We start from the raw sequence: 16,087 nt of genomic DNA, 5'->3' as shown, positions 1-16,087 counted from the left end.
GAGGAACAGCCCCTGGTAAGGATAAAATCACGGTCAAGACGCTGGCAAATTTGGCCGATCCTGCGCTGGCACACCTCTTGGAATACATCAACGCCATCTGGAGTGGTCGGATATCGGTCCCTTCAGAGTGGAAGACATCACTGGTCACATTCATTCCCAAACCGGGGAAGCCAGTAAACATAGACAACCTTCGCCCCATCTCTCTAACGTCTTGCGTTGGCAAGTTGATGGAGACGATGGTGCGGGACAGACTTTCGGAATATCTTGAACAGAAAGGGGCTTTCGCCCCTACCATGTTCGGATTCCGTCCTCACAAATCGGCACAGGATGTACTCCTGCAACTACACCGAGAGGTCATCCAACCGGTGGCGATGAAACATAACGACAGGGTCATCCTCGCCTTAGATCTGAAGGGGGCCTTTGACAATGTTAAACACAGCGTCATACTCGAACACCTAAGCCTCACTAACTGTGGTCAGAACACATTTAATTACGTCAAGGACTTTTTATCGGACAGAGCCGCCCTGCTCCGCATTGAAGACTCCGAATTCGGGCCGTATCAAATGGGTACCAGAGGGACACCGCAAGGGGCTGTTCTCTCCCCCATTCTATTTAACGTCGCAATGATGCACCTGCCACGTCAGCTGGCGGCCATAGAGGGCATTCATCATGCCCTCTATGCCGATGACATTACGGTATGGGCAACTCAAGGGAACTTAGGTGCCATTGAGACCAGTCTGCAACAGGCTGCCGAAATTGTACACACCTACGCGGCGCGTTGCGGACTCGAATGCGCACCCAACAAATCCGAATTCCTTCACATTAGAGGCATGCCTAAAGACAACACAGATATCTCCATCACTCTTCCTGCGGGCCCAATCAGACGAGCGGAGGAGATCAGGGTCCTGGGCCTATACATTCACCAGCAGCTCCGGATTGACACAACATTGACGAAATTAAGGAAGATAGGAGACCAGGTGGGTCGCATGATCCGCAGGGTCTCCAACAAGAGGGGGGGACTTCGGTGCACAGATGCGTTGCGGCTAGCGCACGCTTTTGTCACCAGCAGGGTCATGTACTCCGTCCCTTACCTCTCCCTCCGCAAACATGAGGAAGAACGAATCGAGGCAATCATTAAAAAGACAATAAAGCGGGCTCTTGATCTTCCGATCTCTACATCCAACAGCCGTCTCAAGGCATTGGGTGTGATTAATTCATACCAAGAGCTGAAGGAAGCCCATCTTTTAAACCAGTACACACGGCTAGCCCAAACCAACTCTGGCCAACGCCTGCTTGCACGTCTGCACATAAGACATGATTTCGAACAACAGGAACGGGTCAAAGTGCCAGAACTGTGGCGCACAGCCCTTCTGGTCCGACCTCTACCCACTAAAATGGACAGAGATGAACACACAGCGCGACGTGACGCACGCGCTCGGGCGCTGGAACGACAATTTGGACAGAAGCCAGGTGTGTACTACGTGGACGTTGCTGGCCCCACCTCCAAGGGGTGGTACACGGCGGCTGCTATTCACGAGGGCACACAGGTGGATGGGCTAACCTTTAGGGCGTATTCTGTAACACAGGCTGAGGAGGTCGCCATTGCCCTTGCGGCCTCTCACAGTAATTCCCGGTATATTATCACGGATTCGCGCCGAGCGTGTCGTAATTATACAGCCGGGTACATATCACCGTTAGCCGAGACAATACTGCGCAACTGCATAAGAGACACGGACCCTCATCCGAAACGCATTATATGGACACCGGGCCATCAGGGATTGCGGGGAAATGAGGCTGCAGATGCGGCTGCCCGAGCGCTCATTTCCGGGCTACCTTCGTCAATGCCGATGGAGACCGATGAGGAGGGTTACCCTCTCCTCCGATATAAGGAAATTCTTTATTATTATCGGGAAAGTCATCGCCGCTACCCTCCCCCCGCACGGGGGTTGAAGAAAGCAGAGGAGCGCATTTTGCTTCGCCTCCAGACGAATACATTGCTATGTCCTGCCATAGTCAAACATTTCGACCCTACGGTCACAGGACAGTGCCAGCACTGTGGGGAGGTGGCAGACACCTACCACATGGTGTGGGCCTGCCAAGCTAACGCAGCCATTACTCCTAACCCAAACCCTAGGCGAGAGGACTGGGAGGCGGCCCTGCTCGGCTGCTCAGACCTTCAGGCCCAGCAGGCCTTGGTCCAGAGAGCCAAGACGGCGGCTTTAACCAATGGGGTCCCGGAATAGAGACTCCACCTAGTCTGTAGGGGCCTCTACAGAGGTCCTACACCTCTCTTTTGTAAATAAATGTTTTTCACCACCACCACCTATAATGCTGTCTTGGTTGTCCTTGACTTAGACTTTTTTTTTCTTTTTAATATTTATAACACACAAAAAAGCTCAATTTTACAAGCTTTCTCGAATCGCTGCATCAACTCGAAGAATCGCTATCTCGAATCGCTATATTTCAACTGCAGGCACCCCGAGTGTGCTGCGACGTCCAAATTTTCTCTTCACATGCTTACAAGATATCGTGACGTCAGCAGCCATGCCCGCTCCACACTTCGAGACAGGGGCGGTGCTGAAAGGACCCTAGCTTGTGGGCACTAGCGGTTGATACGGCCCCAGGATGTAATCACTTGCTCACCCCCCCCCCCCCCTCCTATCCTATTGAAGAAATCCTGGCGGCTCATCTATGGGTTGGCGACACACAAGCGCCCTCTTTGAATGTTTTGGTGACGCACAAGCGCGCCTATTTCAGAAATTTTGTTACCTGACGTTTCAATAGCCAGGCCGCCACTTCAAGTCGCTAGTATTGGTACTGTAGTGGCCTAACATCAATCAAGTGTTGAGTGTTGATCGCAGCATACGGAAATGAATTTTAATATCAAAATAACATACCTTGTCAGTAGACGTCCGTGCTTTAGGTGTTTTAGAATGTTTCAGTTTGGAACCTCCTATAATGTTTGCTTTTCTTATTTTGTAGCTGTCTAACACTACCCGCAATTTATTTTCGAGTGTGTTCAATGTTTTCAAGCGATTTCACTGTCGTTTCTAAAATTTTAGCTCGTATGATATCTACCATCAATCCATACAACAACAATTTATCATTCCACCACCAAGATTCTCAACCTAAGCAAAGACTGCGATGCAATAATTCCCGCTAACGCAACACTTGTACCTTGGACCGCGCGTTTCGGTCTAATGAGATGGGAAATAAATAGTAGTCGTGGCCATTTGAGGATTCCCGCTGTCACCCTGTTAGAGGAGATCCACAACAATAGACGCTGAAAAGTTTTCATGAGAGGGTTCAACAATGAAGAGAGCTTGCTTGCTGCTGCTTCAGCGTTCAGCGCCTCAGTTCGTCACTTCGATTTATGCACATTTACTAGATAATTGCATGGGCTGCTGCGAATCGAAATTGAGACTTGCAGAAGACCTCCTTTGCCCAGTTCAAACCAATGCGTTCGAAAACGATGTGAGAATATGAAAGCGCACAGTGTCTTCAAACTGCCTGAGCTTTCACATGACAGTTTTCTATACACAGCTTAGTCTTTAAAATTAAATTGTATTGGCTTTCGCCCATGATGTTTTTTTTTTTTCCCAAGACAAAGGTACCATAAGCCATAAGCACGAGAGGACGGGTGCGTTTTAACTCGCTACTTGCTTTCCATAAAAAAATACCTTCGAATTACAAAAAAAAATGGGTCTATTAAAATGTACGAATATGCAAAACATCCCTTCCCGAAGCGCAGAAAAAAAAAACAATTAGTAGATCGCACGTATCTTCGCAGTGGATGTTATGCGAAACCTTCACATGGAAAGTGACTGTGCTGTAATTTCTTTATTGACTGGAACGTCATGATGTGGAGCTGAAAATGTGCATGCACAAGTGCATGAACATGAATAGCCTTGGATGAAACGTGCGCCCTCCGTTAATTGACAGCAGCGCTAGCGCCTCTAGCGGCGTAAAGATGATTCATGCTTGTTGCGCTAAAACTGCTATTATATTTGATCAAACTTGAGCTTTTTTTTTAATCATCAATCAGAGCTAGGTTCAATTTTATTTAACAGGTCGACGCATATTAGTGGGCCATTAGTGTTTCTTGAAATGGCTCCTTAAAATATACAAGAAGCAAACAGCAATCTTCGACCGTCGTCTGCACCTCACCAGAATGACACAAGACGTCGCGATGGGTGCTGACCGAGTGCGACCCGTTGTCTGGCATACTTACCTGGTGTCGGGGTGACCGTGGTCAAGATGGCGGTGCCCCCAGGGAGAGGCGCGGACATTGCACTGCGCTCGTGCTGACCCCTGCCACTACCCCAAACTGGGGCAGATGGGGCATGCAATTTTTGGTAGTGGGGGACTGCGTTCGCGCTCTCCCCCTATTTTACAATCCAAAGGAAGATCTATACACCTGCTGAAACACTTGCGCGGTGGAGGAGAGTGCAAGCTATTGAGATCCAGGTTCTCCGATATGGCTTCCGATGTGTCGTTTTCTTGTGTTAAGTGAGAGTTGCTCAGAGCCCTTAAAATATACCTGCCCAAGGCTGCATCTGGAGAGAAAATTGGAATATTTGAAGTTTTTGCGCTATCTCTATTCGTATTATGTCTTCACATTGTGGGTGAAGAAGATGAAGAAATATGCCTGAGGTAGGTAAGGGACTTTATTGATCCTTGGAAGAATGATTTGAGGGCAGGTGTGGCAGGGAAAGTGGAAGCAGGATGACAACGGGCCTTCGGGCCACTCTAGATGGCCGCACATTGCTGTGCTTCAGCGACCCTTCTGGCCCAGCTCACTATCCCGAACTTTATTTCCGGTTGCGAGCTGCGAAGAGTGCCTACCATTGATCTTGGTGGGCGGAAAATTAGGTAAAATAATATAAAATCGAGATAGCTGACGATTCCATCCCTGGCACCTAAAAGCGAAGGCAGGTAGCTGGAGCCTCGTTCCGAGTGCTCGGGCTTTGGTGTCAGCAGCCGTGTTCGGACGAGACCACCCAAACCTAAGCGGCCAGATAGATAGATACCCTTAAAATCACCAAAGTTCGCAAAGAAATGCTGCAAATTTAATACAAAGTACCTATAATGCTGTCTTGGTTGTCCTTGACTTAGACTTTTTTTTTTCTTTTTAATATTTATAACACACAAAAAAGCTCAATTTTACAAGCTTTCTCGAATCGCTGCATCAACTCGAAGAATCGCTATCTCGAATCGCTATATTTCAACTGCAGGCACCCCGAGTGTGCTGCGACGTCCAAATTTTCTCTTCACATGCTTACAAGATATCGTGACGTCAGCAGCAATGCCCGCTCCACACTTCGAGACAGGGGCGGTGCTGAAAGGACCCTAGCTTGTGGGCACTAGCGGTTGATACGGCCCCAGGATGTAATCACTTGCTCACCCCCCCCCCCCCCCTCCTATCCTATTGAAGAAATCCTGGCGGCTCATCTATTGGTTGGCGACACACAAGCGCCCTCTTTGAATGTTTTGGTGACGCACAAGCGCGCCTATTTCAGAAATTTTGTTACCTGACGTTTCAATAGCCAGGCCGCCACTTCAAGTCGCTAGTATTGGTACTGTAGTGGCCTAACATCAATCAAGTGTTGAGTGTTGATCGCAGCATACGGAAATGAATTTTAATATCAAAATAACATACCTTGTCAGTAGACGTCCGTGCTTTAGGTGTTTTAGAATGTTTCAGTTTGGAACCTCCTATAATGTTTGCTTTTCTTATTTTGTAGCTGTCTAACACTACCCGCAATTTATTTTCGAGTGTGTTCAATGTTTTCAAGCGATTTCACTGTCGTTTCTAAAATTTTAGCTCGTATGATATCTACCATCAATCCATACAACAACAATTTATCATTCCACCACCAAGATTCTCAACCTAAGCAAAGACTGCGATGCAATAATTCCCGCTAACGCAACACTTGTACCTTGGACCGCGCGTTTCGGTCTAATGAGATGGGAAATAAATAGTAGTCGTGGCCATTTGAGGATTCCCGCTGTCACCCTGTTAGAGGAGATCCACAACAATAGACGCTGAAAAGTTTTCATGAGAGGGTTCAACAATGAAGAGAGCTTGCTTGCTGCTGCTTCAGCGTTCAGCGCCTCAGTTCGTCACTTCGATTTATGCACATTTACTAGATAATTGCATGGGCTGCTGCGAATCGAAATTGAGACTTGCAGAAGACCTCCTTTGCCCAGTTCAAACCAATGCGTTCGAAAACGATGTGAGAATATGAAAGCGCACAGTGTCTTCAAACTGCCTGAGCTTTCACATGACAGTTTTCTATACACAGCTTAGTCTTTAAAATTAAATTGTATTGGCTTTCACCCATGATGTTTTTTTTTTTTCCCAAGACAAAGGTACCATAAGCCATAAGCACGAGAGGACGGGTGCGTTTTAACTCGCTACTTGCTTTCCATAAAAAAAATACCTTCGAATTACAAAAAAAAATGGGTCTATTAAAATGTACGAATATGCAAAACATCCCTTCCCGAAGCGCAGAAAAAAAAAACAATTAGTAGATCGCACGTATCTTCGCAGTGGATGTTATGCGAAACCTTCACATGGAAAGTGACTGTGCTGTAATTTCTTTATTGACTGGAACGTCATGATGTGGAGCTGAAAATGTGCATGCACAAGTGCATGAACATGAATAGCCTTGGATGAAACGTGCGCCCTCCGTTAATTGACAGCAGCGCTAGCGCCTCTAGCGGCGTAAAGATGATTCATGCTTGTTGCGCTAAAACTGCTATTATATTTGATCAAACTTGAGCTTTTTTTTTAATCATCAATCAGAGCTAGGTTCAATTTTATTTAACAGGTCGACGCATATTAGTGGGCCATTAGTGTTTCTTGAAATGGCTCCTTAAAATATACAAGAAGCAAACAGCAATCTTCGACCGTCGTCTGCACCTCACCAGAATGACACAAGACGTCGCGATGGGTGCTGACCGAGTGCGACCCGTTGTCTGGCATACTTACCTGGTGTCGGGGTGACCGTGGTCAAGATGGCGGTGCCCCTAGGGAGAGGCGCGGACATTGCACTGCGCTCGTGCTGACCCCTGCCACTACCCCAAACTGGGGCAGATGGGGCATGCAATTTTTGGTAGTGGGGGACTGCGTTCGCGCTCTCCCCCTATTTTACAATCCAAAGGAAGATCTATACACCTGCTGAAACACTTGCGCGGTGGAGGAGAGTGCAAGCTATTGAGATCCAGGTTCTCCGATATGGCTTCCGATGTGTCGTTTTCTTGTGTTAAGTGAGAGTTGCTCAGAGCCCTTAAAATATACCTGCCCAAGGCTGCATCTGGAGAGAAAATTGGAATATTTGAAGTTTTTGCGCTATCTCTATTCGTATTATGTCTTCACATTGTGGGTGAAGAAGATGAAGAAATATGCCTGAGGTAGGTAAGGGACTTTATTGATCCTTGGAAGAATGATTTCAGGGCAGGTGTGGCAGGGAAAGTGGAAGCAGGATGACAACGGGCCTTCGGGCCACTCTAGATGGCCGCACATTGCTGTGCTTCAGCGACCCTTCTGGCCCAGCTCACTATCCCGAACTTTATTTCCGGTTGCGAGCTGCGAAGAGTGCCTACCATTGATCTTGGTGGGCGGAAAATTAGGTAAAATAATATAAAATCGAGATAGCTGACGATTCCATCCCTGGCACCTAAAAGCGAAGGCAGGTAGCTGGAGCCTCGTTCCGAGTGCTCGGGCTTTGGTGTCAGCAGCCGTGTTCGGACGAGACCACCCAAACCTAAGCGGCCAGATAGATAGATACCCTTAAAATCACCAAAGTTCGCAAAGAAATGCTGCAAATTTAATACAAAGTACCTATAATGCTGTCTTGGTTGTCCTTGACTTAGACTTTTTTTTTCTTTTTAATATTTATAACACACAAAAAAGCTCAATTTTACAAGCTTTCTCGAATCGCTGCATCAACTCGAAGAATCGCTATCTCGAATCGCTATATTTCAACTGCAGGCACCCCGAGTGTGCTGCGACGTCCAAATTTTCTCTTCACATGCTTACAAGATATCGTGACGTCAGCAGCCATGCCCGCTCCACACTTCGAGACGGGGGCGGTGCTGAAAGGACCCTAGCTTGTGGGCACTAGCGGTTGATACGGCCCCAGGATGTAATCACTTGCTCACCCCCCCCCCCCCCTCCTATCCTATTGAAGAAATCCTGGCGGCTCATCTATGGGTTGGCGACACACAAGCGCCCTCTTTGAATGTTTTGGTGACGCACAAGCGCGCCTATTTCAGAAATTTTGTTACCTGACGTTTCAATAGCCAGGCCGCCACTTCAAGTCGCTAGTATTGGTACTGTAGTGGCCTAACATCAATCAAGTGTTGAGTGTTGATCGCAGCATACGGAAATGAATTTTAATATCAAAATAACATACCTTGTCAGTAGACGTCCGTGCTTTAGGTGTTTTAGAATGTTTCAGTTTGGAACCTCCTATAATGTTTGCTTTTCTTATTTTGTAGCTGTCTAACACTACCCGCAATTTATTTTCGAGTGTGTTCAATGTTTTCAAGCGATTTCACTGTCGATTCTAAAATTTTAGCTCGTATGATATCTACCATCAATCCATACAACAACAATTTATCATTCCACCACCAAGATTCTCAACCTAAGCAAAGACTGCGATGCAATAATTCCCGCTAACGCAACACTTGTACCTTGGACCGCGCGTTTCGGTCTAATGAGATGGGAAATAAATAGTAGTCGTGGCCATTTGAGGATTCCCGCTGTCACCCTGTTAGAGGAGATCCACAACAATAGACGCTGAAAAGTTTTCATGAGAGGGTTCAACAATGAAGAGAGCTTGCTTGCTGCTGCTTCAGCGTTCAGCGCCTCAGTTCGTCACTTCGATTTATGCACATTTACTAGATAATTGCATGGGCTGCTGCGAATCGAAATTGAGACTTGCAGAAGACCTCCTTTGCCCAGTTCAAACCAATGCGTTCGAAAACGATGTGAGAATATGAAAGCGCACAGTGTCTTCAAACTGCCTGAGCTTTCACATGACAGTTTTCTATACACAGCTTAGTCTTTAAAATTAAATTGTATTGGCTTTCGCCCATGATGTTTTTTTTTTCCCAAGACAAAGGTACCATAAGCCATAAGCACGAGAGGACGGGTGCGTTTTAACTCGCTACTTGCTTTCCATAAAAAAATACCTTCGAATTACAAAAAAAAATGGGTCTATTAAAATGTACGAATATGCAAAACATCCCTTCCCGAAGCGCAGAAAAAACAAACAATTAGTAGATCGCACGTATCTTCGCAGTGGATGTTATGCGAAACCTTCACATGGAAAGTGACTGTGCTGTAATTTCTTTATTGACTGGAACGTGATGATGTGGAGCTGAAAATGTGCATGCACAAGTGCATGAACATGAATAGCCTTGGATGAAACGTGCGCCCTCCGTTAATTGACCGCAGCGCTAGCGCCTCTAGCGGCGTAAAGATGATTCATGCTTGTTGCGCTAAAACTGCTATTATATTTGATCAAACTTGAGCTTTTTTTTTAATCATCAATCAGAGCTAGGTTCAATTTTATTTAACAGGTCGACGCATATTAGTGGGCCATTAGTGTTTCTTGAAATGGCTCCTTAAAATATACAAGAAGCAAACAGCAATCTTCGACCGTCGTCTGCACCTCATCAGAATGACACAAGACGTCGCGATGGGTGCTGACCGAGTGCGACCCGTTGTCTGGCATACTTACCTGGTGTCGGGGTGACCGTGGTCAAGATGGCGGTGCCCCCAGGGAGAGGCGCGGACATTGCACTGCGCTCGTGCTGACCCCTGCCACTACCCCAAACTGGGGCAGATGGGGCATGCAATTTTTGGTAGTGGGGGACTGCGTTCGCGCTCTCCCCCTATTTTACAATCCAAAGGAAGATCTATACACCTGCTGAAACACTTGCGCGGTGGAGGAGAGTGCAAGCTATTGAGATCCAGGTTCTCCGATATGGCTTCCGATGTGTCGTTTTCTTGTGTTAAGTGAGAGTTGCTCAGAGCGCTTAAAATATACCTGCCCAAGGCTGCATCTGGAGAGAAAATTGGAATATTTGAAGTTTTTGCGCTATCTCTATTCGTATTATGTCTTCACATTGTGGGTGAAGAAGATGAAGAAATATGCCTGAGGTAGGTAAGGGACTTTATTGATCCTTGGAAGAATGATTTGAGGGCAGGTGTGGCAGGGAAAGTGGAAGCAGGATGACAACGGGCCTTCGGGCCACTCTAGATGGCCGCACATTGCTGTGCTTCAGCGACCCTTCTGGCCCAGCTCACTATCCCGAACTTTATTTCCGGTTGCGAGCTGCGAAGAGTGCCTACCATTGATCTTGGTGGGCGGAAAATTAGGTAAAATAATATAAAATCGAGATAGCTGACGATTCCATCCCTGGCACCTAAAAGCGAAGGCAGGTAGCTGGAGCCTCGTTCCGAGTGCTCGGGCTTTGGTGTCAGCAGCCGTGTTCGGACGAGACCACCCAAACCTAAGCGGCCAGATAGATAGATACCCTTAAAATCACCAAAGTTCGCAAAGAAATGCTGCAAATTTAATACAAAGTACCTATAATGCTGTCTTGGTTGTCCTTGACTTAGACTTTTTTTTTCTTTTTAATATTTATAACACACAAAAAAGCTCAATTTTACAAGCTTTCTCGAATCGCTGCATCAACTCGAAGAATCGCTATCTCGAATCGCTATATTTCAACTGCAGGCACCCCGAGTGTGCTGCGACGTCCAAATTTTCTCTTCACATGCTTACAAGATATCGTGACGTCAGCAGCCATGCCCGCTCCACACTTCGAGACGGGGGCGGTGCTGAAAGGACCCTAGCTTGTGGGCACTAGCGGTTGATACGGCCCCAGGATGTAATCACTTGCTCACCCCCCCCCCCCCTCCTATCCTATTGAAGAAATCCTGGCGGCTCATCTATGGGTTGGCGACACACAAGCGCCCTCTTTGAATGTTTTGGTGACGCACAAGCGCGCCTATTTCAGAAATTTTGTTACCTGACGTTTCAATAGCCAGGCCGCCACTTCAAGTCGCTAGTATTGGTACTGTAGTGGCCTAACATCAATCAAGTGTTGAGTGTTGATCGCAGCATACGGAAATGAATTTTAATATCAAAATAACATACCTTGTCAGTAGACGTCCGTGCTTTAGGTGTTTTAGAATGTTTCAGTTTGGAACCTCCTATAATGTTTGCTTTTCTTATTTTGTAGCTGTCTAACACTACCCGCAATTTATTTTCGAGTGTGTTCAATGTTTTCAAGCGATTTCACTGTCGTTTCTAAAATTTTAGCTCGTATGATATCTACCATCAATCCATACAACAACAATTTATCATTCCACCACCAAGATTCTCAACCTAAGCAAAGACTGCGATGCAATAATTCCCGCTAACGCAACACTTGTACCTTGGACCGCGCGTTTCGGTCTAATGAGATGGGAAATAAATAGTAGTCGTGGCCATTTGAGGATTCCCGCTGTCACCCTGTTAGAGGAGATCCACAACAATAGACGCTGAAAAGTTTTCATGAGAGGGTTCAACAATGAAGAGAGCTTGCTTGCTGCTGCTTCAGCGTTCAGCGCCTCAGTTCGTCACTTCGATTTATGCACATTTACTAGATAATTGCATGGGCTGCTGCGAATCGAAATTGAGACTTGCAGAAGACCTCCTTTGCCCAGTTCAAACCAATGCGTTCGAAAACGATGTGAGAATATGAAAGCGCACAGTGTCTTCAAACTGCCTGAGCTTTCACATGACAGTTTTCTATACACAGCTTAGTCTTTAAAATTAAATTGTATTGGCTTTCGCCCATGATGTTTTTTTTTTTTCCCAAGACAAAGGTACCATAAGCCATAAGCACGAGAGGACGGGTGCGTTTTAACTCGCTACTTGCTTTCCATAAAAAAATACCTTCGAATTACAAAAAAAAAATGGGTCTATTAAAATGTACGAATATGCAAAACATCCCTTCCCGAAGCGCAGAAAAAAAAACAATTAGTAGATCGCACGTATCTTCGCAGTGGATGTTATGCGAAACCTTCACATGGAAAGTGACTGTGCTGTAATTTCTTTATTGACTGGAACGTCATGATGTGGAGCTGAAAATGTGCATGCACAAGTGCATGAACATGAATAGCCTTGGATGAAACGTGCGCCCTCCGTTAATTGACCGCAGCGCTAGCGCCTCTAGCGGCGTAAAGATGATTCATGCTTGTTGCGCTAAAACTGCTATTATATTTGATCAAACTTGAGCTTTTTTTTTAATCATCAATCAGAGCTAGGTTCAATTTTATTTAACAGGTCGACGCATATTAGTGGGCCATTAGTGTTTCTTGAAATGGCTCCTTAAAATATACAAGAAGCAAACAGCAATCTTCGACCGTCGTCTGCACCTCACCAGAATGACACAAGACGTCGCGATGGGTGCTGACCGAGTGCGACCCGTTGTCTGGCATACTTACCTGGTGTCGGGGTGACCGTGGTCAAGATGGCGGTGCCCCCAGGGAGAGGCGCGGACATTGCACTGCGCTCGTGCTGACCCCTGCCACTACCCCAAACTGGGGCAGATGGGGCATGCAATTTTTGGTAGTGGGGGACTGCGTTCGCGCTCTCCCCCTATTTTACAATCCAAAGGAAGATCTATACACCTGCTGAAACACTTGCGCGGTGGAGGAGAGTGCAAGCTATTGAGATCCAGGTTCTCCGATATGGCTTCCGATGTGTCGTTTTCTTGTGTTAAGTGAGAGTTGCTCAGAGCCCTTAAAATATACCTGCCCAAGGCTGCATCTGGAGAGAAAATTGGAATATTTGAAGTTTTTGCGCTATCTCTATTCGTATTATGTCTTCACATTGTGGGTGAAGAAGATGAAGAAATATGCCTGAGGTAGGTAAGGGACTTTATTGATCCTTGGAAGAATGATTTGAGGGCAGGTGTGGCAGGGAAAGTGGAAGCAGGATGACAACGGGCCTTCGGGCCACTCTAGATGGCCGCACATTGCTGTGCTTCAGCGACCCTTCTGGCCCAGCTCACTATCCCGAACTTTATTTCCGGTTGCGAGCTGCGAAGAGTGCCTACCATTGATCTTGGTGGGCGGAAAATTAGGTAAAATAATATAAAATCGAGATAGCTGACGATTCCATCCCTGGCACCTAAAAGCGAAGGCAGGTAGCTGGAGCCTCGTTCCGAGTGCTCGGGCTTTGGTGTCAGCAGCCGTGTTCGGACGAGACCACCCAAACCTAAGCGGCGAGATAGATAGATACCCTTAAAATCACCAAAGTTCGCAAAGAAATGCTGCAAATTTAATACAAAGTACCTATAATGCTGTCTTGGTTGTCCTTGACTTAGACTTTTTTTTTTCTTTTTAATATTTATAACACACAAAAAAGCTCAATTTTACAAGCTTTCTCGAATCGCTGCATCAACTCGAAGAATCGCTATCTCGAATCGCTATATTTCAACTGCAGGCACCCCGAGTGTGCTGCGACGTCCAAATTTTCTCTTCACATGCTTACAAGATATCGTGACGTCAGCAGCCATGCCCGCTCCACACTTCGAGACGGGGGCGGTGCTGAAAGGACCCTAGCTTGTGGGCACTAGCGGTTGATACGGCCCCAGGATGTAATCACTTGCTCACCCCCCCCCCCCCCCCTCCTCCTATCCTATTGAAGAAATCCTGGCGGCTCATCTATGGGTTGGCGACACACAAGCGCCCTCTTTGAATGTTTTGGTGACGCACAAGCGCGCCTATTTCAGAAATTTTGTTACCTGACGTTTCAATAGCCAGGCCGCCACTTCAAGTCGCTAGTATTGGTACTGTAGTGGCCTAACATCAATCAAGTGTTGAGTGTTGATCGCAGCATACGGAAATGAATTTTAATATCAAAATAACATACCTTGTCAGTAGACGTCCGTGCTTTAGGTGTTTTAGAATGTTTCAGTTTGGAACCTCCTATAATGTTTGCTTTTCTTATTTTGTAGCTGTCTAACACTACCCGCAATTTATTTTCGAGTGTGTTCAATGTTTTCAAGCGATTTCACTGTCGTTTCTAAAATTTTAGCTCGTATGATATCTACCATCAATCCATACAACAACAATTTATCATTCCACCACCAAGATTCTCAACCTAAGCAAAGACTGCGATGCAATAATTCCCGCTAACGCAACACTTGTACCTTGGACCGCGCGTTTCGGTCTAATGAGATGGGAAATAAATAGTAGTCGTGGCCATTTGAGGATTCCCGCTGTCACCCTGTTAGAGGAGATCCACAACAATAGACGCTGAAAAGTTTTCATGAGAGGGTTCAACAATGAAGAGAGCTTGCTTGCTGCTGCTTCAGCGTTCAGCGCCTCAGTTCGTCACTTCGATTTATGCACATTTACTAGATAATTGCATGGGCTGCTGCGAATCGAAATTGAGACTTGCAGAAGACCTCCATTGCCCAGTTCAAACCAATGCGTTCGAAAACGATGTGAGAATATGAAAGCGCACAGTGTCTTCAAACTGCCTGAGCTTTCACATGACAGTTTTCTATACACAGCTTAGTCTTTAAAATTAAATTGTATTGGCTTTCGCCCATGATGTTTTTTTTTTTCCCAAGACAAAGGTACCATAAGCCATAAGCACGAGAGGACGGGTGCGTTTTAACTCGCTACTTGCTTTCCATAAAAAAATACCTTCGAATTACAAAAAAAAAATGGGTCTATTAAAATGTACGAATATGCAAAACATCCCTTCCCGAAGCGCAGAAAAAAAAAACAATTAGTAGATCGCACGTATCTTCGCAGTGGATGTTATGCGAAACCTTCACATGGAAAGTGACTGTGCTGTAATTTCTTTATTGACTGGAACGTCATGATGTGGAGCTGAAAATGTGCATGCACAAGTGCATGAACATGAATAGCCTTGGATGAAACGTGCGCCCTCCGTTAATTGACCGCAGCGCTAGCGCCTCTAGCGGCGTAAAGATGATTCATGCTTGTTGCGCTAAAACTGCTATTATATTTGATCAAACTTGAGCTTTTTTTTTAATCATCAATCAGAGCTAGGTTCAATTTTATTTAACAGGTCGACGCATATTAGCGGGCCATTAGTGTTTCTTGAAATGGCTCCTTAAAATATACAAGAAGCAAACAGCAATCTTCGACCGTCGTCTGCACCTCACCAGAATGACACAAGACGTCGCGATGGGTGCTGACCGAGTGCGACCCGTTGTCTGGCATACTTACCTGGTGTCGGGGTGACCGTGGTCAAGATGGCGGTGCCCCCAGGGAGAGGCGCGGACATTGCACTGCGCTCGTGCTGACCCCTGCCACTACCCCAAACTGGGGCAGATGGGGCATGCAATTTTTGGTAGTGGGGGACTGCGTTCGCGCTCTCCCCCTATTTTACAATCCAAAGGAAGATCTATACACCTGCTGAAACACTTGCGCGGTGGAGGAGAGTGCAAGCTATTGAGATCCAGGTTCTCCGATATGGCTTCCGATGTGTCGTTTTCTTGTGTTAAGTGAGAGTTGCTCAGAGCCCTTAAAATATACCTGCCCAAGGCTGCATCTGGAGAGAAAATTGGAATATTTGAAGTTTTTGCGCTATCTCTATTCGTATTATGTCTTCACATTGTGGGTGAAGAAGATGAAGAAATATGCCTGAGGTAGGTAAGGGACTTTATTGATCCTTGGAAGAATGATTTGAGGGCAGGTGTGGCAGGGAAAGTGGAAGCAGGATGACAACGGGCCTTCGGGCCACTCTAGATGGCCGCACATTGCTGTGCTTCAGCGACCCTTCTGGCCCAGCTCACTATCCCGAACTTTATTTCCGGTTGCGAGCTGCGAAGAGTGCCTACCATTGATCTTGGTGGGCGGAAAATTAGGTAAAATAATATAAAATCGAGATAGCTGACGATTCCATCCCTGGCACCTAAAAGCGAAGGCAGGTAGCTGGAGCCTCGTTCCGAGTGCTCGGGCTTTGGTGTCAGCAGCCGTGTTCGGACGAGACCACCCAAACCTAAGCGGCCAGATAGATAGATACCCTTAAAATCA

The 16,087-nt window shown here is 46.3% G+C and overlaps 5 non-coding genes across 5 annotated transcripts; all 5 read left to right on the top strand.

Moving 5' to 3' along the window:
- The first annotated feature begins 4,223 nt into the window (after positions 1–4,223).
- LOC142794649 (U1 spliceosomal RNA) lies at positions 4,224–4,387 on the top strand. Its single transcript, XR_012892520.1, has one exon. It is a non-coding gene; the product is annotated as a U1 spliceosomal RNA (small nuclear RNA).
- A 2,599-nt stretch (positions 4,388–6,986) lies between these two features.
- On the top strand, positions 6,987–7,150 carry LOC142794643 (U1 spliceosomal RNA). The gene has a single exon (XR_012892514.1). It is a non-coding gene; the product is annotated as a U1 spliceosomal RNA (small nuclear RNA).
- A 2,594-nt stretch (positions 7,151–9,744) lies between these two features.
- On the top strand, positions 9,745–9,908 carry LOC142794648 (U1 spliceosomal RNA). The gene has a single exon (XR_012892519.1). It is a non-coding gene; the product is annotated as a U1 spliceosomal RNA (small nuclear RNA).
- Positions 9,909–12,503: 2,595 nt separating this feature from the next.
- On the top strand, positions 12,504–12,667 carry LOC142794646 (U1 spliceosomal RNA). Its single transcript, XR_012892517.1, has one exon. It is a non-coding gene; the product is annotated as a U1 spliceosomal RNA (small nuclear RNA).
- Positions 12,668–15,269: 2,602 nt separating this feature from the next.
- LOC142794634 (U1 spliceosomal RNA) lies at positions 15,270–15,433 on the top strand. The gene has a single exon (XR_012892506.1). It is a non-coding gene; the product is annotated as a U1 spliceosomal RNA (small nuclear RNA).
- The last annotated feature ends 654 nt before the right edge of the window (positions 15,434–16,087 follow it).

This window comes from Rhipicephalus microplus, unplaced genomic scaffold (assembly GCF_043290135.1).
Source record: "Rhipicephalus microplus isolate Deutch F79 unplaced genomic scaffold, USDA_Rmic scaffold_466, whole genome shotgun sequence".
NCBI classification, from domain to species: domain Eukaryota; kingdom Metazoa; phylum Arthropoda; class Arachnida; order Ixodida; family Ixodidae; genus Rhipicephalus; species Rhipicephalus microplus.
The sequence above is the reverse complement of the archived record's forward strand: the minus strand, read 5'-3'. Positions and strand labels throughout refer to the sequence as shown.